We start from the raw sequence: 21,238 nt of genomic DNA on the forward strand, positions 1-21,238 counted from the left end.
TCCTCTGCATCCTCTCTAGCAAAATTACAAGGTTCCATCCACTAGAACAGCACAGAATGCTCCATCCATGGCCTAACCAATATTTTATGATAGCGAGATCATCAATGATTGATCCTTGGACTAATTTTCTGATAAACCACTTCATACTTTCTCCCGACAGAAAAGGAGGCCATTCACCCATTGAATATATACTGGCTCTTGATGCATTTCCATCAACCCTTTTGCCCCATTTTCTACTTCCTGCAAACTATTCTCTCTCACTTGCCCATCAACTCCGCTCTGATTCTCTCACATCAGAGGCAATTACAGTAGCCACAAGCCGAATAACCACCATATTTTTGGGATGTGGGAGGTAGACCATACGGTCACAGGGAAAACTTGCCCAACTCCATGCAGTTAGCACTGGAAAGAAAAAAGTGTTTGTAAAGAAAAATTTTGCTGGAGCTGCAAGGCAGCAGCAATATCTAATACACCACTGTGCTGCGCGGTGGAATTTGCAAGGCCCTGAAAAATGATGCAAATCATCCTTTCTTTATAATTTCTAAACTATATTGCTACATTGCATTGGAAACACTAATGCCCTTGAATGGAAAATCCTACAAAAAAATAGTGGAAACAGTCCAGTCCATCAATGGTAAAGCCCTCCCACCACTGAGCACATCTACATGAAGCATTGTCGCATCATAGCAGTATCTATCGTCACAGACCCCCACCACCCAGGCCATGCCTTCTTCTTGCTGCTGGCATCAGGAAGCAGGTACAGGAGCCTCAGGACTCACACTACCAGGTTCAGGAACAGTTACCACTCCTCAGGCTCTTGAACCAAAGGGGATAACTTCACCTGCCCCATCATTCAAATTTCCCACAACCTATGGACCCACTTTCAAGGGCTCTTCAATCTCACATTCTCGATACTTATCAAATATTTATTTATTATTCTTTCTTTCTTTTTTGTATTTGTACACTAGTTGAAAGCCTAAGTTGATGTAGTCTTTCATTGATCCTATTCTCAGGGGGGAGGGGTCGGAGGGGGAGAGGGGGAGGGGTGAAGGGGAAGGGAGAGGAGAAAGGAGGGGCGAGGGGGAGAGGAGGAGAGGAGGAAGAGATGGGGAGGGGAAGAGAGGGGGAGGGGAGGGGGGGGAAGGGAGAGAGGGAGGGAGTTTTACTTTTTTACCAAAGCCACACTCTGCTTTATGTCAGAAGCCAGACAGACTGATCTCAGTTGAGGAAAAATTTAATACAGAGCCATTGCTGAAAAATAGATCTACTTGTTCTCTGCATGTCATAGAAGAGTCCATTTAGTCCATCGAATCTATACTCAACTCCCAGAGTAATGGACCCTCCCACTTATTTCTCTGTATTCTATTCTTGCTCATACATCTGTAATCACCAACCTCATTCCCTGACCATTCATCTACACTCAGGCTAATTTACAGTAGCTAAATTGCCAATTATTCACCATATCTTTGGAATCTGAGAGGAAACCCAAGCATACAGGGGAAACTCATGCTATTATAGGGAGAACATGCAAACTTGTCACAAACAGCATCAAAGCTCAAATTTGAACCAGGATAGTTGGAACTGCTCTGTCCAATTCCTATAGGAGGGGGTGCGGCAGAAAGAGAAGTAGCGGATGTCATGGATGTGGACTATAACTACTACCGTGTATATGCAATAAGCACCATGTGTTGTTACATGCTGCTAGACCAGGATAAAATACACACCCTTATTTTAAATCTCTTGGTATACTGTAAGTATTATTGTTAGAGCTTACCTGCACTCCCAGCACAGTCCAAAGTACACTCCAAATCACTTTGCAACAGACAACAATTTTTTTTTCAAAGTGAATCGGAACTGGCAAGAAAAATTACAGGAAATAAATCGCCTTTGCTCCTACGACAAGTTCATCATTGGAGTCTAACAAAAAATCAGTGGCTGTGAAATAAAAGTGGCAGAAAGCTGGCCAAAGAGGCCAGACAAAAGGCTCACTGAATGCATTTGCACAGGTACTGGGAAGCAAGCTCAGTGATAATGAGAGTAACTGAGAATGTGAACTGCAAGTAGCAGCAGGTACACTTAAAAGAGATTTTTAAAAAGAAAGCTTAGAGCAAGACAAACAATATTAATAAGCTACGCTGACATTATGAAAGAGGAGGTGTTAGTAATTTGAAAGCATATCAACGTGGATAAAGCCCCTGGGACCTGACCAGGCACATTAGGACTTTGTGGGAATAAAGGGAAGAAATTGCTGAAGTCTTTGCAGACATTTTTTGTATATTCATTAACTATGGGTGAGGCATCAGAAGACTGGAGGATGAGTAATGTTGTGGATTTATGTCTGCTGGTAATGTATCATATCAAATCCTATCCTTCCAGCTACATTGGACCCTTTCCAGGTCAGCTGCTTCTCAAACCAATCCCCCAAATGCCATTGCCTCAGACTTCCACTCCGTTTTGTCCCACCCAGAAAATAATGCCTCATGTGGCAGGGTGTTGATCATCAACTTCAGCTTGGCTTTTAACACGATCATCCCTCCGAGGCTGGTGGGCAAACTGCCCTCGTTGGGACTCGGCATCCCTCTCTGTAACTGGATCTTGGACTTCTTGATGGAAAGACCCAGTCAGTTTGAGTGGGCAGCAACATCTCAAACTCCAACACACCGAGCACTGGTGTCCCCCGGGGTAGTGTGCTCAGCCCAGTCAGCTGTTCATGCTGCTGACTCACGACTGCACTGCCAGATCCAGTTTGCTGTGATACTACAGTGTAACAATGATGTGTCAGCATACAGAGAGGAGATACAGAGGCTCGTCAAGTGGTATGAGAACAACAAACCCTCAACATGGACAAGACAAAGTCGATGACTGTGGATTTCACAAAGGCACAGGTCAACCACTCTCCATTGCACATCAATGGCTCCGCCACAGAGAGCGAACAGCACAAATTTCCTTGGGGTGCTAATGGACAAGCTAACCTGGATCCACAACTCCTCCTCACTAGTCAAGAAGGCCCAGTGGTGTGTACAGTTTCTGAGGAGACTGAGGCATGCTGGCCCCCCACCCCGCCCCCATTCGAGCACCATTGAGAACGTCCTGTCTGGCTGCATTGTTGTCTGGCAATGGAAACCGCAAAGCCCTACAGAGGATAGTAAAAACTGCCCAGAGGGTAACTGGGGTCTCCCTCCCCACTATTTGTGATATTTACCAGGAGCAAATGGTCAGAAGTATTTTTAAGGATCCCAACTATTCATCCCACAATCTTTTAGACCCAGCACTATCAAGAAGGAGGTACAGGAGCATCAGGACTAGGACTGCCAGACAGGGTGACAGCTTCTTCCCTCAGGTTGTAAGACTGATGAATACCCAGCCACCACTGAGGTCTTGTCACTAGGACAGCATGTTGTTTACTCTCTACCTGTGCAGCGGACTGTGTGTATTTTTGAATTATAGTTATGACAATTTTTTGTTTTAAGTTCTGGGTTTGATAGATGTATTGTGGGTGCACTGTGGTTCAGAAAAACACTCTTTCCTTTGGTTACAGTCCTCACATTGTTCCATCCACCAGAACTGCACAGAATGCTCGAGCCATGGTGTAACCATTAACAAAAGTAGGGGAGACTATCAATGATTGGCCCTTGGACTAATTTTCTGATAAACCATTTCATACTTTCTCCTGACAAAAATGGGGCCATTCAACACTGAATCTCTACTGGCTCTTGATGCATTCCCATCAACCCTTTTGCCCCATTTTCTACTTCCCAGCAAACTATTCTCTCTCACAATTACAGTAGCCACAAACCGAATAACCACCATATTTTAGGAATGTGGGAGGTAGACCACACGGTCACAGGGAAAATGTGCAAACTCCATGCAGGCAGCACAGGAGGTAGAGATGGAAACTGTTTTGCAGGAGCTGCAAGGCAGCTGCATTACCTGATGCACCACGGTGCCGTGCTCTGGAATTTGTGAGGCCCTGGAAAACAAAGTACATCATCCATTTTTTATAATAGGCTGGAGACAAGTGGGGTGCACAAATAAATAAGGAGAGAAGAGAGAAAGGGGGAGAGAGAGAGGGGTGAGAGAGAGGCAGGAAGAGGGAGGGGGAGAGAAGAGAGAGGGGGAAAGAGGGGAGAGGAGGGGAGAGAGGAGAGAGCGGAGTGCGGGGGGTTGAGATGGGGAGAGAGGGGGAGGGAGATGGGGTAGAGACATGGGGAGAGAAAAAGAGAGAGGTGAGAATAAGGGTGTGTGAGGGGAGAGAGAGGGGGAGAGAGGTGGAGAGGGAAGAGAGCGGGAGACCGAGGGGGAGGAAGGGGGAGAGAGATGGGGGAGAGAGGGGAAGGGAGATGGGGTAGAGACATGGGGAGAGACAGAGGTGAGAATGAGGGTGAGAGAGGGAAGAGAGGGGAGACAGAGGGGGAAGAGAGTGGGAAGAGAGGGGGAGAGAGGGACAGGTGAGAGGGAGGGTGAGAAAGAGGGGGAGAGAAAGGGGGAGAGAGAGAGGTGGGAGGGAGATGGGGGAGGGAGAGGGTAAGGGTGGGGAGGTGGGAGAGAGGTGTAGAGGGGGGAGAGGGGGAGAGAGGAGAGAAAGGGGGAGAGAGAGGGGTAGAGAGGGGTGGGGTGGAGAGAGGGGGAGGGATAGGGAGAAGGAGAGGGAGGGAGAGGGAGGAGGGAAGGAGGGATGGGAAAGGTCAAGGGGAGGGCGAGGGGAGAGGAGGAAGGGAATGGGTAGGGGTAGAGGGAGGAGGGTGGAGGCGGAGAGTGAGGAGGGAGCGGGAGGTGGAAAGGGAGTTGGAAGGGAGGAGGAGGTGGAGGTGGAGGTGGAGTGGATGGGGAAGGTGAGTGGGGGGGAGATGGAGAGAGGGGGGACAGGGAGGGGGAGGGAGAGGGGAGGTGGAGGGAGAGGGAGTGGGGGAGTGGGAGTAGGAGAGGAGGTGGAATGGGGAGGAGGGGAGGGGGAGATGGAGAAGGCAGGGAGGGGCTGAGGGGGAGGGGCTGGGGAGGGGGAGGGAGAAATGGAGGAGTGGGAGAGGGAGAGGGAGATCTTTGTTTCAAGGTTAAATTCTTTTTTATTTTCACAGAGTAGACTGATCTCAGTTAAAGAAAAATATGGAGATATTGCCGAGAAATGGACCTACTTGGTGTCTACGTGTCACTCCCTGCAAGATGTTAAAAAAACTTATGGCTTGTGTTTTTGGAATATGGTGATAAGATTACAGAAGAAGTTATTTCATCAAAACTTTTAAAATGCAATCCTGCCCCTAAATTGAAGCTTTCAGCAATCAGTGGCTATATGCCAGGATGCAATCTATAAAAGCTGAGCTGTAGAATTGTTAGCACAAGAAGGAAGCCATGCAGGTCACCAAACCTATGCTGGCTCTTTGCAGAGTAATCACTGTTCCATTCCCTCTGCTTACATCCCAGAGATTTGCAATTATTTATTTTTTCCTCCAAATATTTATCTGAATTCCTTTCCTTTCTTAAGTCCACTATTGAATCTACATCCCCACCACAGTTTCTAGATCTTCACAACAGATCCTTGGATCTTTAATTAAGAACCGATTGAAGATTTTACTGATTAAAGTAAAGCAATAAAAAAAAAGATTGAAAGGATTTCAACTTTGATAATTTTGGTGATAAATGGACTTTGGGCTTCTTCTGTATTTAGCAACTTTCCACACTGCTGTCTGTAAGGAGTTTGCACATTGTCCTCGTGACCACATGGGTTTCCTCTGGGCGCTCCGGTTTCCCCCCACAGTCCAAAGATGTACGGGTTAGTAGGTTAATTGGTCACATGGGTGTGACTGGGCGCTGTAGGCTTGTCAAGCTGAAAGGGCCTGTTATGTGCCATATCTTGAAACAAATAACTAAACAAACAAACTTTGGTAAAAGAGCTTGGGGGATTGTTAAGTGTTCCTCCTCCTTTTCCTTTTATTTCCTTGGCTTCTCCCAGCCTATAGCTGCATGGGTAACAACTGCTTTAGAACTTACTCCTGCTTGGGGCCAGCTGGTGGCGCAATGACATTGGCACTGGACCCGGAAGCGGAGGTTCCCGGGTTCGAAACTGGTCGGGTCCACTCCCGAGTACGCTTTCCATCCGTGCCGGGTTGAGTGTTGAGATCGCAACTCGGCCCCATAAAATGAAGGGAAAATACTGCGAATATGTCTGTGTGAGGAGAGGCACTCCACACAGTCTCTCTTTCTCACTCCGCGCCTTGTAAAAAAGCCATCATCACGGACGCACGCATGCGGACGCACAGACGCGCACGCACGCACACGCACAGACTCGCATGCACACGCCAAAAAAAAAGAATTTACTCCTGCTCTTTGCAAGTACACTTAGAGGGTAATGGCCAGCATCGCTGTGATTTCTCTGGTGTCACTCAGCTGTAAACCGGATCAGAAAGTGCTGCTCCACGTTGCCTCCACTGCTGCTACAAAATGATTATTCAAGTGTGGTTGGCCTGCACCTTATTTGTATAGGGCCACTGGTACATTTTATACCATACAATAAAATGCAGATATTGTCTTTCTGTTACTATATCTTATATTTTACTAATTTTCTCAGGACACCTTTCTTAGATATACCTCACTGCTGCAAGATACTTAAAGTTACAGAAGACTGGATAAGAACTAAACAAACCAGCAGTGAGCTGCGAAAACTGACTGCTTTGAATATAAAGGAAAGACAGAAAATCACTCTATGATACATTCTATGGGTCCTTGATAGTTGAATGGACTCAGTAGGTTAAAGAACCTATTTCCATGCTGTCTGACTCCATAATTCTATGACTTTTACTGAGCTTGGTACCTGCTTATCAACTCACAGACCTCAGAATCATTCCTCCCTAGTCTTCACATCCTCTACCTCCTCCCCGATTGCAGTAACATAACGAGGGCATGCCCAAATGGTGAGGGTCTTTAATAATAGGTGCGCCTGTTGAAGATGTCTCCGATGGCTGGAAGCGTTGTGCCTGTGATGGATGCGGCTTAGTTTACAACCCCCTGGTGACCCTGTGCATCACAGCCTCCATACCAGGCTGTCATGCAACCACTCAGAATATCTCCACCATACATCCATTGAGAAATTTGCAAGAGCCTCAAACAGGTGATCTATCTTAAATGAACCACCCTCACACTTCTGATTAAAAAAATAAAATTGGATGCTGTTCTTGATAGTCTTCCCCTTCCTGAAGTCCACAACCAATTCCTTGGTCTTGCTGACATTGAATGTGACACCACTCAACCAGCGAATCTATCTCACTCCTGTATGCTTCTTGTTACCACCTGAGATTTTACCAACAATGTGGCAGTTCTGTCTCAGTCCTGCTCCTGACCTGGAACATCAAGTGTCATCTCTACTATGTGCTGAGGGAGTTTTCCGCCATTTTCCTGGTAGCGGTGTACTTTCCACCCCTGGCAAATGCCAAGCTGGCATTGGAGGAGCTGTTTGAGTACGTCACAACAACATTGTCAGGAAAGGCAGGTTGGGAGAACATTTGCCAGTCCTCACTGAGCTGATCTATGCCATTGTTTCCTACTCTCTTTCCAACCCTCTGCTTTTCATGTCCCTCTTTCTTCTCTTTTGCTCTCTCCCTCTCCATCACTCTCTCACTCCCTCTGCCTCTCTCACTACCCATCTCTCTATCCCCACCTGTCCTTCTTGGTTCTTTCCCTCCTTCCTCTCACCAGTCCCCTTCCATATCTCTCCATAACACACTCTCCATCCTCTCTCTCTCTGCCTTTGGTGATCCACTCTCTCCTGTTCTCCCCTCTTCCTCATTCTCTCATCAATCCCTTGCCCATCTTTCCTCACTCTTCCTCCTTCTCAAACTCTCCCCTTCACAATCTCTTTCTTGCTTGCTGTCTTCCCCTTCTTTTGGTTTGAGCCCATTTCTCCCTTCTCCCTAGATCTTCCTCTGCTGCTTTTCTTCTTGCCTCACTCCTCTTTTGTTTTTTTTATTCCCTCACACCTTCTCTCTCATTCTGCCCTGTCTTGGACACTTTCTACCCCCTCATCTTCATTCTTGCCCCATGCACTCAGTCCTTCTCCCCCCTCTTTGTCCCTTCTCTTTCTCATTTTTCTTCTCTCTTTCCTTCAGTTTCTACCCCCTTTCACTTTTATTCCCTCTCTCCTTTCTCCACCCACACTCTTGCTGTTTATCCTTATTCTTGCTTTCTCCCTGTGCTCTCTCACCCTAGTATCCTTTCCCACATATTCCCTCAGTCTGTGTCCTTCCCTTTCTCCAGCTTCTTTCCCCTCACAGTTTCATCCCACCTGCTACCATTTCTCATCGAATTTTTACTGCCCAGCAGAACACAAGACCACAGGAGCTAGAGCTGAAGACTGATACACAGCAGCTCAGGTCACTGACGCCTGACCTTGCTTTTGTCAAGAATAACATAGTTATCAAGGCAGTAGCAGTTGGGAGGGGAATCTGATAGCACGAGATTGGTAGCATTCTCACTGTGTGAGCAACAGTCCGAAGGAGGCACTCCCATTGGCTGGGGATCAGGGCCAAAAGTTACAGAACTATAGCAAAGAACAAGAAAACAAAAGGTGAGTTATCATTGTAGAATGCATAAACTTCTGTCATTTTTCAAATGAAGGCTCATTTGAAGATGTGCATTTGAGAGGGGTGCACAATGTCATTATGGAGTCAATGTGCAAATTACTTTTTTTCAAAATGATTTGAGTATTCTCATGCAAGAAAGGGAGAAAGTTAGTAAACAGGTATAGCAGCAGTGTTGGCACTTATTAGGAGTGAATGGAGAACCAGAACGAGGATATCTTTGCTAGAACTGTATGGGGCTTTGGTGAGACCGCATCGGATACTGCTTTGATATCCTTTATAGAATAACTATCTTCTTTTGGAGGCCATGTAGTAATGCTTTCTGTTTAAATGCAGGTTTCTCTTTTGAAGAAATATAGAGCACAATAGGTGTGTATCCTCTGAAGTGAAAAGAATGTGAAGATCATAAAACATAGAAGCAAATTAGGTCATTCAGCCCATTGACTGTTCTACCATTCAATTACGACTGATTTCTTTCCAACCCTATTCTCCTGCCTTCTCCCTGTAACTCTTAATCCTCTTATCAATCAAGAGCTAATCAATGAGATAGGTTCAATGAGAAGAGACCTCATTGAAATTTAGAGAATCCAGAGCAGCTTGACAAAGTGGATGCTTAGAGAGTGTTGCTTGGTGGGCAAACCCAGATCTGGGGAACCACTGTCTCAGGAGAAACCTGTAGGATCATGGATTTCACTAGACATGAGAGGGAAGTGATAGGCAACCACTTGCTAACTTACCCATGATAACAGAAAGAACACCCTCTTTTATACAGGCAAGCACAAGGATTGCAGAAATAGAAGAGGAGTGGACCATTTGCCACAATGATTCTGCTCTGCCATTTAGGATAAAGGACCAGCTACTGATCGTTGAAATGACGAGGACTTTTTTTTTTATCACAGAGGTGTGTAAATCTTAGAAACTTTCTACCCCAGAGAGACAAGAAAGTTGGGTCATTAGCATATTCAAGGCTGAAACATTTGGATATTAGGGAACTAGGATCAAGGTTTGTTAGGAGGATAGAGTTGAGACCAATAACCGGATCGGCTATGATCAGATTGGATGGCAGAGCAAACTCATGGGACCATATGGCGTTCTTTTGTTCCTATTTCTTATATTTCTTTATTCAGTGACTGCGTTGACCTTGGCATGAGTATCATGGGTAAATCAGGAAGTGGCTGTTGACCAGTCTCCCCTCAAACCCAGAATGATTCTTGAATATATTAGCTGACATGGGCCTTTGTCAACATGGCTAACACAGGAAGGAAATCGCATACTGTGAGAGCTGCACGACAAGGAATCCAACCTATGGTCTTTAAATGTATACAGGTGACAGATTAACGCTCGAGCTGTGAAATATTTTTCATTCCAATGGCACTTGATTCTGCACAAGGTCGAGACTCATGACAGCCCAGGGGCTCTCAGTGTGCACAAGGAGTAAAGGATGGATTGTAATAACTCAGGCTGGCACACTGGCTGATGAGCCTGTCATCGTGGATCTTAACCATCTCCTGTTGCGTGCAACACTTGGCCAGCTAAACAAATAGACCTATATGCACGTGCTGTTGTCATTTTCTTTGTTTTTATTTTGAAAGGAGCATTTCTGCTGTTTTGTTATTCTTCTTAGTGATGACAGTAGCATTCACCCAACTGGTTGCTGAGTTTCAGTACAGCTCTTTTGTTGCTGTGAGCGACAGTGTTGTATACCTATGGCTCCTTCCTCCTTCAAAGAAAGACATGTTGCCAAAGATTATGGTGTTATCTGCTCTACATTGTCAATGTTCCGTGTGTGGCTACGGGAAACAAAAGTCCATGCCTGATAGGTTTTATGTCTCAGTGGCAGCGTTCTCCAAAATGGTTGCACTGTGAAATCTGTACATTGCTATGAACGACTAGGTGGAGGTGATGTCAGATGGTAGTCACATGACCATATGGCGTCATCGATCACGCCAAACTGTAGAGCCAGCAGAGTGGGGTCCTCTAAGCAGCATTTGTGGGGAGGTCCTCTGTTCATCCACAGTTCTCTTCAGTTCACTCACACTGATTCTCGTCCTGATGTAAGCACCTTGAGGCAAACACTGAGCCCCACTAAATACAAGACTGCAGAGCAAGCAGAAGGAAACAATGCCCCTGATCATTCCAGACAGCAGAAATCCTCCCTGAGGACCTCTGTGGCACTGGCTACTCGACTCCTGATAACTTATGGCTCAGGTTATGCCTGCTTTTCTGAAGAGAGAAAGAAGGACAGACAGCCCTTGTTTTTCCCAGACTCTTTCATACCCACAAAGCCAGATCCCTGGAGGGCAGCAGTTGAGTTAAAGTCGGTGTACAGGACTGCTGAAGAGTTAAAAAAAAATGATTTGAGTTTCAAAAAAAATATGGCATTGGCGATTAGCAATTTTATCTGCATGGCTCTAAGTCATCAGCAAAGTTGGCAACAATGCTCTCAAGCAGCAATAACTTGCTGACTAATACTCAGAACAAGATACAGGAGCAACTCAGCAGCCCAGGCAGCATCTATGGAAAAGAGTACAGTCGATGTTTTGGGCCAAGACCCTTCAGTAGGACTGTATATCGGTGAGACTCGACGTAGATTTGGAGACCACTTCGCCAAGCACCTGCGCTCCGTCCGCCAGAAAACAATGGGATCTCCCAGCGGCCACCCATTTTAATTCCACTTCCCATCCTGACATGTCAATCCATGGCCTCCTTTACTATTGAGATGAGGCCACAGTCAGGTTGGAGGAGCAGCAACTTATATTCTGTCTGAGTAGCCTTCAAACTGATGGCATGAACATCAAATTCTCCAACTTCCAGTAGTGCCACCCCACCTCTCCTCCACCGTTCCCTATCACTTCTTCTCCCTTTCAACTAATCATCTTCCCTACTCAATGCCTCCCTCTGGTGCTCCTCCCCCTTTTCTTTCTTCCATGGCCTTCTGTCCTCTCCTATTAGATTTCCCCCTTCTTCAGCTCTGAATCTCTGTCACCAATCAACTTCCCAGCGTTTTACTTCACCCCTCCTGCTCCCAATTTCACCTATCACCCTGTGTTTCTCCACCCCTCCTTTTAACTCCAACTCCTCATCTTTTTTCCTCCAGTCCTGCCAAAGGGTTTCAGCCCAAAATGTCGACTGTACTCTTTTCCCTAGATGCTGCCTGGCCTTCTGAGCTCCTCCAGCATTTTGTGTATGTTGCTTGGATTTCCAGCATCTGCAAACTTTCTCTCGTTTGTCACTAATACCCAGCTTCAGTTTTGCCAGAACCATTGTACTCTGGACCTCATCAAAGAATTGGTTCAAACATGTACCATAAAGCTGAATCCAAGAGATGAGGTAACAGTGATAGCCTTTTAAATTCAAGGCAGCATTGAAGGGCTGTTGGTGGAAAGGGTGAGTAGCTTTAAGTTCCTGTGTGTCAGTATCTCAGAGTATCTATCTTGAGCCCAACACATTGTTGCTATCAAAAAGACAGTCACTTTACTTTGTTAGGAGTTTGAGGAGATTTGCTATGTCAGCAGTTTGTCAAAGTTTTTGGTAACATGCTGAATCTATGCAAATTTCTAAGAAAGTAGAGGTGCTGTTGTGCCTTCTCTGTGACAGCAGTTACATGCTGGTGTCAGGACAGATTCTCAGATATGTTATGCCAAAGAATTTAAACCTGCTGACCCAATCCACCTCAATCCCTTAATGAGGACTAGTTCATGGACCTCCAGCTTCTTCTTCCTGTGGTTGATCATCAGCTCTTCGGTTTTAATGATGTTGAGTGAGAGCTTGTTGTCGTGGCACCTATCAAGCAGATTTTCAATCTCCAATATGTGCACTCTGGGTTCAATCAACAACAGTGGTGTTGTCAGCAAACTTAACTATGGCATTGGAGCTGTACTTAGCCTCACAATCATAGGTACAGGGTGAATAAAGCAGGGGCTAAGTACCTCTGGTGCACCTGTGCTGGTGGTGAATGTGGAGGAGATGCTGTGTGCATATTTCTGGTTGCTACATAATGGCAGAGGCAAGGGTACAGAGGCAATTTGTTACCCAGGATGCAGCTTTTTAATTATGAGGAAACTGGATATGTTGGGATAGTTTCCTTTGGTGTGGAGGAGGATGAAGGTGAATCTGATAAATACTGTATGATTATGAGGGGTATAGGTATGGTAGAAAGTAGGAAGCTTTATACCACAGGAGGGGTGTCTAAGGCTTAGGTTAAGGGGTAAAGTTTAGAGAGGATCTGAAATGTATTACCCAAGTGGGTTGTGAAAGCATGTAAGAAGTATCTGGTGAAGCATTTGAATCATCAGGGCACAGAAGGCTACAAACCAAATGCTGGTAAATGAGATTAGCATAAATAGGCTCTTGATGGTCAGCAGAAACATGATGGGCTGAAGGACCTGTTCCTGTGCTGTATGACTATGCTCTTTCATAAATCCATGTTCATTCTCTGTTTAATCTTACTTTTACTTTCTAGAGCTTCCTTTATATCTACTTTAATCATAAATAGAACATAGAATAATACAGCAAAGAACAGGCCGTTCGGCCAATGATGTTTACCGGCCAATGATGTTTACCGACCTAATTCAGCTAATGGCACCTAATCCCTTTTCCTTGCACACAGTCTATCTCCGTCCTTTTTCTGCATATCCATGTGCCTATATAAGACCCTCATAAATGTCTTTATCATATCTACCTCCTACACCACCCCCGGCAGGACATCCCAGGCACTCACTTCAAGTAAAGAAAACCTGCTCCACACATCTTTGAACTTTCACCCTTTCATCTTAAATACATGCCCTTTAGGATAAGACATTTCAATTCTGGGGAAAAAAAGAAGCCACCTGTCTACCTATGCCTCGTACAATTTTATAAACTTTTATCAGGCCTGCCCCAAGCTTCTACTGCTCCAGAGAAAACAACCCTTGTTTTTCTAATGTTTCCTCATAGCATAGGCCCTTTAATCTATACAACATCCTGGTAACCCCTTCTGCACCCTCTCCAAAGCATTGACATGCATCCTATAATGGAGCAACCAGAATTGAATGCAATACTCCAAATCTGCAACATAACCTCCTGATGCAAGAACTCAAGAGCTTTGTCGAATAAAGGTGAGCATCCTATACACCTTCTCCACTACTCTATCGTTGGGGGAGGGAGGAAGGAAAGGGAGGGAGGGGAGGGGAGGGAAGGAAGGATAGATGCTTTTAAAGGCTCTGTAATTAACTGTGTGCTGTCACTTGACATTTGCTCTTCCAAAGTGCGACACTCAGACTTGGCCAAATTAAACTCCTTCTACATTCTACAACTGATCTATATCTCACTGTATCTTAGGGCAACCTTCTAAAATTATCCATAATGCCCCTATTCCTTGCATCACTTGCAAACTTAGGGCTAAGCCTAAGAGCTCCGCTCGCCTTTGCAGGACCAAAGTTTTCGTAGCCCTGGAGACGGGGGGATCGGAAGTTGGTGTCCGAGCAGAAGACTAGTGTGTCGTGGGAGATGGAAGATCTAAGGCTGTGTACCCAGAGACCCCAGATCTTTGGGCACAGAACTCGGAAAAAGCGATGCAACGGACTTTTAACATCATAAACCAGCGAGTTGTTTGTTATGTCTCCCCTCTCGCTGTGGAACGAGATACCTTATTAGGGAGAGAGAGAGAGAGAGAGAGCCTGTGGTACGTCGAATGCCGGGTGAACAATGTAGTCTCTGGGGTAACTGCAAGTCTGTGTCTTTGCTGTTGCCTTGCTCATGTTTGAGTGCGCGGTGGCAGGTGCTGATGCTTTTTTTTGCCAGTGGGGGAAGGGGGGATTGTTCCTTGCTGCTGCTTGTGCATGGGAGGGAGGGGAGCTGGTGGGGGGCTTTGGGAGTTCTAGCATTTAACTGTTGTTCATTCTTTGGGGGCATTCCTCTGTTTTCGTGGATGGTTGTGAAGAAAAAGCATTTCAGGATGTATATTGTATACATTTCTCTGACATTAAATGTACCTTTGAAACCTTTGAATGTATCACAAATAACAGAGGTCCCAGTATGGATCCCTGTGGAACACCACAGACTTCCAGTCAGAACATGAAACAGTAACCATTACTTTACGTTTTCTATGGGCAAGCCAATTCTAAAACCAAACCACAACATTTGCCAACATTTTCCTTACATTCCTGACAGTAAGCTTTAATTCCCTCTTTTCTGTCTCCTTTCTTAAATTGTGAATTTACATCCATTACCTTTCAGTCTGTGTGAACCATTCTGGAATCTCTGGAATACAGTCCACCATCTCTAAAGCCACTTCCTTCTGAATCCCAGAATGCAGATCATCAGGTCCTGAGGATTTAATGCCTTTCAGTTCTATTTATTTCTTGAGCAAGAATCTATTGTTAATGCTCATTTCTTCTTTAAATCCCTAGAGTTTTACTCTAGTCTTGTAGTTCTTCTCTATTTCCTCTGTGAAGACAAATACAACAGATGTTTAATTTCCCTGCCATTTCTGTATTCCCCAATATAATCTTACTTTAGTCTGTGAGGACAAATACCAGCCAGGCTTTTACAGCATCTCTTTGTCAGTTATAATGTGTCAGGCTGGACTATTCTATTGAGGAAGGAGATAATGAGTGATGGAAAGGGGAAGCACGAGGGAGAGGGACTGAGGGAAGAGAAACAGGGAAAGGGAGAATTGAGTGGTTAAAAATATGGAAGGGGGAGAGACTGGGAGGAGAGTGAAACTCTGGTAGAGAAATTCATGGTAAAAAGGAGGGAGAGGGTGAAGAAGGGAAAGGAGTAGAAAGACAGGATTAAGAGAGAGGATTGGAGAAGATAAAGTGGCATGAAGGAAAGCAATCTGAGAATGGGGGGAGGAGGGAGAGGGAGGGAGAGGGAGAAGGAGAAAGGAAAAACAAGCCTCAGAGTTGGTGAGAGCAGGAGAACGGAGAGCAGGAAACTGAGAGGTAGAGGTCTGAAGCTTAAGAAAGACAGATTGTAGGGAGATAGACAAGGCAAATATATGTGTACTGGAAACAAAGGGAGGGACAAATAAATAGAGATAGAAAAGATTTGTGATGAGTGAGAGAGAGAGAGGGAGAAGAAGAGCAGAGGGAGAAGGGGAGAGGGCACTGCTGTCAAAAAAGATAACAGACCAATGTAAAGAAACTGGAAGAGGAAGACAAAGAGGAGGGGAAGGAGATAGGAGAAGACAAGAGAGGTACAATAGAGGAGGGAGAAAGGAGGGAGAAAGGGAGAGAGGTTGTGAGATAAGGGGGAGGGAGAGTAGTGAGATGAACGAGAGTAGTGGGTTGAACAAGACTGTAGAGAAATCGAGATGGGGTGGGAGAAAGGGACAGAGGAGGAGAGATACAAAAGAGAGGAAGGGGAGGCAAGTGTAAGAGTGGCAGAGACAGACCACAGAGAATGAGAGTTGGAGGAGAAGTGAGAAAGAGATAGAGCAGGGTGAGGAGATAATACAGGAGGGTAAAGAAAGGGTAAGAGAGAGAGAAGATAATGGTGTGTGAGATAGAGAGGGTAGAGAATGGGAAAGAGAACATGAGGTGAAGGTGGGAAGTAAGGAAGGGGAGATAATGAAGGCAGGAGTTCTGCAATAGATCTTTAATTACTATCAGTTATTATGTTACCTGATTGCTTTTCAGTTCATTTTGACTTTAGAGATAACGCAATATTCCAAATATTAAAATAAGGTCAAATAGGAAATTAGGTTGCAAAGCCTCCAGTTTTAAATCAGAATCAGATTTGTTATCACCAGCATGTGCTGTGAAATTGTTAACTTAACAGCAGCAGTTCAATGCAATACATAATATATAAGAAAAAAATATAATAATAAATAAATAAGTACAGTAAATCAATTGCAGTACACATATATTGAATAGATTAAAAATCGTGCAAAAAACAGAAATAATATATATTTAAAAAGTGAGGTAGTGTCCAAGGGTTCAATATCCATTTAGGAATCGGATGGCAGAGGGGAAGAAGCTGTTCCTGAATCGCTGAGTGTGTGCCTTCAGGCTTCTGTACCTCCTCCCTGATGGTAACAGTGAGAAAAGGGCATGTCCTGGGTGCTGGAGGTCCTTAATAATGGACGTTGCCTTCCTGAGACACCGCTCCCTGAAGATGTCCTGGGTACTTTGTAGGTTAGTACTCAAGATGGAGCCGACTAGATTTACTACTCTCTGCAGCTTTTATCGGTCCTGTGCAGTAGCACCCCCCCCCCCATATCAGACAGTGATGCAGCCTGTCAGAATGTTCTCCATGGTACATCTATAGACGTTTTGAGTGTATTTGTTGACATACCAAATCTCTTCAAACTCCTAATGAAGTATAGTTGCTGTCTTGCCTTTTTTATAACTGCATCGATATGTTGGGACCAGGTTAGATCCTCAGAGATCTTGATGCCCTGGAACTTGAAACTGCTCACCCTCTCCACTTCTGATCCCTCTATGAGAATTGGTATGTGTTCCTTCATCTTACCCTTCCTGAAGTCCACAATCAGCTCTTTCATCTTACTGACGTCGAGTGCCAGGTTGTTGCTGTGACACCACTCCACTAGTTGGCATATCTCACTCTTGTATGCCCTCTCGTCACCACCTGAAATTCTACCAACAATGGATGTATCATCAGCAAATTTATAGATAGTACTTGAACTGTGCCTAGCAACACAGTTATGGATGTAAAGAGAGTAGAGCAGTGGGCTAAGCACACACCCGAGATGCATCAGTGTTGATCGTCAGCGAGGAGGAGATGTTATCACCAATCCGCATAGATTGTGGTCTTTCAGTTAGGAAGCTGAGGATCCAACTGCAGAGGGAGGTACAGAGGCCCAGGTTTTGTAACTTCTCAATCAGGATTGTCGGGTGGGAATGATGGTATTAAATGCTGAATTATAGTCGATGAACAGCATCCTGACATAGGGGTTTGTGTTGTCCAGGTGGTCTAAAGCCGTGTGAAAAGCCATTGTGATTGCATCTGCCATTGACCTATTGTGGCGATAGGCAAATTGCAATGGGTCCAGGTCCTTGCTGACGCAAGAGTTCAGTCTAGTCATGACCAACCTCTCAAAGCATTTCATCATTGTAGGTGTGAGTGCTACCAGGGGATAGTAATTAAGGCAGCTCACATTATCCTTCTTAGGCACTGGTATAATTGTTGCCTTTTTGAAGCAAGTGGGAACTTCTGCCCGTAGCAGTGAGAGGTTGAAAATGTCCTTGAATACTCCTGCTAGTTGGTTGGCACAGGTTTTCATAGCCTTACCAAGTACTCCATAGGGACTTTCCCCCTTGCAAGGGTTCACTCTCTTTAAAGACAGCCTAACATCAGCATCTGAGACAGAGATCACAGGGTCATCAGGGATCTTCACAGCTGTAGTTATATTTTCCCTTTCAAATGCACACAAGGTGCTGTAAGAGCATACATTAATCGTAAACTTGGCAGCTGTGGCCTACCATTTTAGTAAATTCATTGAAGGTCAGAAGAATATTTGATCCATGAAGGTTAAAATTCTTCTGTTCTTCTTCCAAGACAGTCACTAGGGCTTGAGGATGACCTGTATCCACTCCATTTCTAACATGCCCGGGCATGAATTCCTTTAATATGATAAGGTGGGCAGCAGTAATGTGGTTTGACAGTCTGCCTGTTTCGTCCCTCCTGGATTGCTGATTGCCATCCTGCCCAAGGATCACAGACCTTCACCAGCAAAACTCAGTGGAATCTAAAGTGACCATCTGCTGCTGCCCAGTGTTGGCAGATAGTGTTCTTCTAGTGCTCTGATGGTAGGGTGGTGATAGCCTGCTTAGTGGAGTGGATTCACCCAGGACGAGTGTCACCTGATCTAATTCCATTTTCACTCTTTCAGTGTTAAATGTTATAGGACTGACCAAACTTAGCTTCCTCAGTCCCTCTGTTGACTAGATTCATGAGTTGAACTTTAGCTCCCTCATTCTTGGTCCCTAGTGAAGACATCGAAGAGTTGTTGTTGTTGTAGTTACATTATAGGAAAGCATGCACCTTAAGCCGGCTGGTGGTGCAGTGGCATCCTCATGGGACTTCGGGGTAAGTGGCCCCAGGTTCGAATCTGGCCAGCTCCTTGCATGCTTTCTATCCGGCCTCATAAAAAACAGACCAGTTGCCGCCCAATACGCCACAAGGCACAGAGAGGAACAACAAAACATGCACCTTGGCAGCAAGAGTTAAAGGGTGAGGGCAAATATGCTTTCTATCTTGACCTGGTCTGAGACAAAAGACATGCTAGAGTGGGCAGTGAGGAACTGGGCTGCAAGGACTCAGTATCAGGTCCATTCAGGTGCAGGTTGATGGGATTATGTTTAAATGGCTTGGCATAGACTAGATGGGTCAAAGGGCATGTTTCTGTACTTTTCTATGACTTTATCAGAGGCCAAGAGGCCAACATGGCTATTTGAATAAAATTATTGTCACTTTCTCAGACTCAATGAAAATCAAATATTCAACAATACAATTTCTCTCACAAATGTATCTTGCATTCTGTTTGATATATGCATTCTATGCTTTGCTAATCCTGATCTCTTTGTTTACAAAGCATATACTATTGTGAACAGGCATTCAATATTCACTTCAACATAACCTTTCAGGATTATCTCTCACTGAGTAAAAACTATTTATATTTAATGGTTCTATTAATGTGGCAAAATCCTCAAGGCGCTTCAGGAGAGTCTGATCAAACAAATTTTGACATTGAACCATATAAGGGTATGATTGAGACCAAACTCTTGATCAAAAGGGTTGTAGAATCTTAAAAAAAAGTGAAAAGATTCAAGAGGAAATTCCAGTTGATGATTTTGTGTATGTGTTCCTGTCTGATGAGGATTTAACATATCAACAAAGTCTGTGTTTTTACAGCCTGTTTAAAATGAGTCGGGGAATTAACATTTGACCTCTGGTTTGTTGGTTTTAGTACAATCTGGTACCACTTGAAACAATTGTAACTCTGAACTTTCTTTTCTATAGACTTAATTACATTTTGCTTCATGATAAAGACTTCCTGATAAGAGTTTTATATTGCAAAGCTTTGCTTTATCTTTAATTGATATGCTTCTCGGAGCAGACTGACCTACCAGGAATGTGACACTTTCTTCAAATATTTGTGGTATATGTTATTTGCTACTAATAATTACCACAGGGCTTGGTAAACTTTTCATGACACCAAATTAATGCTTAGTATCTTATAATCCTAAAACATAGAGCAACAAAAAGGAGCTGCCTTCATGTGGCACACTGACCAGAGCCCTGTGCTAGCCCCAATATTACCTTTCTGAGTGCTTTACAGCTGCTTTTAAACAGAATGGTCAGCAATTTCACTACAGTTCATATCCCTGAATTAATATTGCATTAACAGTGAAACAGGTATTCAGACCAAAGAATTCCGCGGTAGAAGGTGTGTGATCCCCGTCAGATCAGCAGGCACTGAGACAAAGACCAGCGGGCCACAAGGATGAGGGCAGGTGACCCCCCCCCCACCCCATATCCCTCAGGTAGGTGAGTCTCCCCAGGACGGTGAGTTTCATGGTTGGAAGGCCGTGTGAGCCCAGAGTTCAGAGTCCCATGATCAGCGGGTCCTGGGGTCGATAATGAGGGCTGAAGACCGAAGTCGGTGAGCCTGGAAGTCAAGGCCTGATGTCTGCAAGTCGGAGCCTTGATGTCTGCAAGACTATGAGTCCGGGCAGGCATGAACCCTATGGCTGCTGAGTTCTGGGACTGGAAACTTGCATGAGTCCAGTGTTTGAGGCACGGAGTTCAAAGTCCCATAACATACACAAAATGCTGAATGAACTCAGAAGGCCAGGCACATCTATGGAAAAGAGTAAACAGTTGATGTTTTAGGCTGAGGCCCTTCATCAAGACTGGAAAAAAAAGAGATGAGAAAGTGAGGGTAGGAGAGGAAGAAGTACAAGGTAGTAGGTGATGGGTGAAACTGGGAGGGGGGAGAGGTGAAGTAGAGCAGGTATGTTGATTGGTGTACGAGATAAAAGGCTGGAGAAGGGGGAATCTGATAGGAAAGACAAAAGACTGTGGAAGAAAGAGAAGGGGGAGGAACACCAGAGGGAGGTTTGGGCAGGTAAGGAGATAAGGTGAGAGAGGGAACTGGGAATGGGGAATGGTGAAAGAGAAAGGGGGGCAATTACTGGAAGTTTCAAGAAATCAATGTTCATGTCATTAGGTTGGAGGCTACCCAGACAGAATATAAGGTGTTGTTCCTCCAACCTGAGTGTGGCCTTATTGCAGCAGGAAGCCATGGACTGATGTGTTGCCTGAAGAAGCTCAAAATTCCGCAGTTGGTGAGTCCTGGGATCAATACCTAAGGTTGAAGGCTGAAGTCAATGAGGCCAGAAGTTGAAGCCTGATGGTCAAGGCCAGGGTTGGCAGGTCTGGAAGTCAAAGGCCCAATATCTGTAAGACTGGACCAGGGAATGGAGGTTGGAAGCTTGGAGATGGCCTGTGCTGGGGTTGGTGACCTGTCTGCTGTTGTTGTTGCTTGTGTTGTTCTGCTGAACATTGTGGGTGTGCTATATTTGTGCCAGAATGCATGGTGACATTTGCAGGCAGCTTGATAATGCAAATGATGTATATCACTGTATGTTTCGATGCACGGATGATGAATAAACGAATCTGAATCCGAGCTGCTTGATCATCTTCATTTATCTACTCATCCA

The 21,238-nt window shown here is 45.0% G+C and overlaps 1 protein-coding gene across 1 annotated transcript in view; it reads right to left on the bottom strand.

Annotated features, from left to right (window-relative positions):
* si:ch211-250c4.3 (uncharacterized protein LOC100535981 homolog) overlaps nt 1–14,800 on the bottom strand; it is a 122,212-nt gene extending 107,412 nt beyond the window's left edge. Inside the window, exon 1 of the mRNA XM_063071510.1 lies at nt 14,777–14,800. The gene's annotated coding sequence lies outside the window, so the exon portion shown is untranslated. The remainder of the gene's footprint in view (nt 1–14,776) is intronic.
* Nucleotides 14,801–21,238: the final 6,438 nt, after the last annotated feature.

Source organism: Mobula hypostoma, chromosome 19, assembly GCF_963921235.1.
Source record: "Mobula hypostoma chromosome 19, sMobHyp1.1, whole genome shotgun sequence".
Lineage (NCBI taxonomy): Eukaryota > Metazoa > Chordata > Chondrichthyes > Myliobatiformes > Myliobatidae > Mobula > Mobula hypostoma.